This window comes from Mustela nigripes, chromosome 7, assembly GCF_022355385.1.
Source record: "Mustela nigripes isolate SB6536 chromosome 7, MUSNIG.SB6536, whole genome shotgun sequence".
NCBI lineage: Eukaryota > Metazoa > Chordata > Mammalia > Carnivora > Mustelidae > Mustela > Mustela nigripes.
The window spans coordinates 82,977,243-82,978,999 of NC_081563.1; positions in this window are offsets into that span (position 1 = coordinate 82,977,243).

Below are 1,757 nucleotides of genomic sequence, written 5' to 3' on the forward strand. Positions count from 1 at the left end.
CCTGCTAAGTCATCCTCCTACCCTCAATTTCTAAGCCCTTGACTCACCTTGAGCAAGAACTCTGTTAGGTTAGTTTAGTAAGAATCCTTCTACTTTGATGTTTCCTTAGTAACTCAGCCCCTGACCCCCTCACCTTGTTCCTTGCCTATATCCTCCCTTGTTCTTGTTGTCCTCTGAGTTGAGCTTGATTCCTCTTTCCTATTGTAATAGTCTTGAATAATAGTCTTTCTCATTATTTCAATAAGTGTCAGAATAATTTTTTATTTAACAATGTTCTTCACGTTGTGACAGATGTTTGAGGACAGATGCTTGAGGACTGTTTATTTTGTCCCGCACTACCCCCACTTTAAAGAGCCCGAGACAGCATGGGAGTGTTTCAGGTGGAATTCTTCGGTAAAGCTTAGGGGTAAGTCTTCTTATTCCCATAACCCTAAGAGTAACACACAGAGTAATACAGAATACTTTTTATGTTAGTGATAGTAGCTCAGGACTCTAGAAGGACAGATGAAGTAGTCGTATAACAAAATTACTTTTATTTTCTGCTCAAGACAACATTAAACAATAACCAAATATTACACACTATACTTGATTTTCCAAATTCACATGCTGAAATTCTAACCTTTAAAGATGATACCACTAATGATGGTATTAGTAGGTGGGGTCTTTGGAAGTTACTTAGGTCATAAGGGTAAAGCCTTCATGAATAGAATTAGTGTTTTTATAAAACAGACTCTAGAGAGATCTCCAGTGACTTCTACCACATGAGGACACAGTGAAAAGGCACCATATGCTGAATAGAGGGACTTCAGCAGAATACAACCATGTTGGTGACTTAAACTTGGACTTCCCAGCCTCCAGAACTGTGAGCAATAAATTTCCATTGTGCATAAACCACCCACCATGTGGTATTCTGGTCTAGCTGCCCAAATGGACTAAGACTCCCATCTCTCATCTGTTATCTCTCATCTCTTATTAATGGTTTGAAAATTCCAATGGCCACCCTATCAGTCAGGGGGACAAAAGTGCCATGAACACAGGCCAGGTTCTCATTCTCTCTCTTCTGGTGATCTTGTTCCTCACTTTTTCTATTTCAGAGGTTTGTTTTGCTCCCCGCCCAAACCCAGCCTCCCTTTCACTTTAAAGAGCCTAAGTCAGTATCGGAGTGTTTTAGGGAAAATTTTAGATAAAGTTCCTTATTCCTACAACCAACCCCAAGAGTGTTACACAGAGTATAATGTAGTATTGCTATCCAGTGACAACTTTTCCTTTCTTATCTGGGGAATGGAGAGTCTATTCTCTAACGGTTAATACAGATAGTAAAGTAAATAAAACAGACATGCGGACATTCTCAAATCTTACACATACAAGCTATAGCATAGGCTTCCAGAACTATGAAGATTCTGACATTTTTAATCAACTCGGGTCACGTTTTCAGGAAAAGTTTCATTTAACTCATAGAAATAGTCATGTTAGGTGATAATGTTAAGGAAGAAAGAAAAAAAGAAAAAGAAAAAAAGAAGTCCTTGAAGAAATGGCACCAAAAGAACACACAGGGTCCAAGTGGTTACCATGAGCTTGAGACATTCTCCCTCCTTTAGAAGTATCAGAAATGACACATGCAGAGACTGCCAACACCATTGTGGGCATGGGAAGGTGCATTTGGGTAGGACCCGCCCCTTTCAAGGCTTCCTGTGTGACTTGCATTTTGCTCACTGGTTCTAATTTCTTCATTTCTCACTTCTTGACTTCCAGAAATG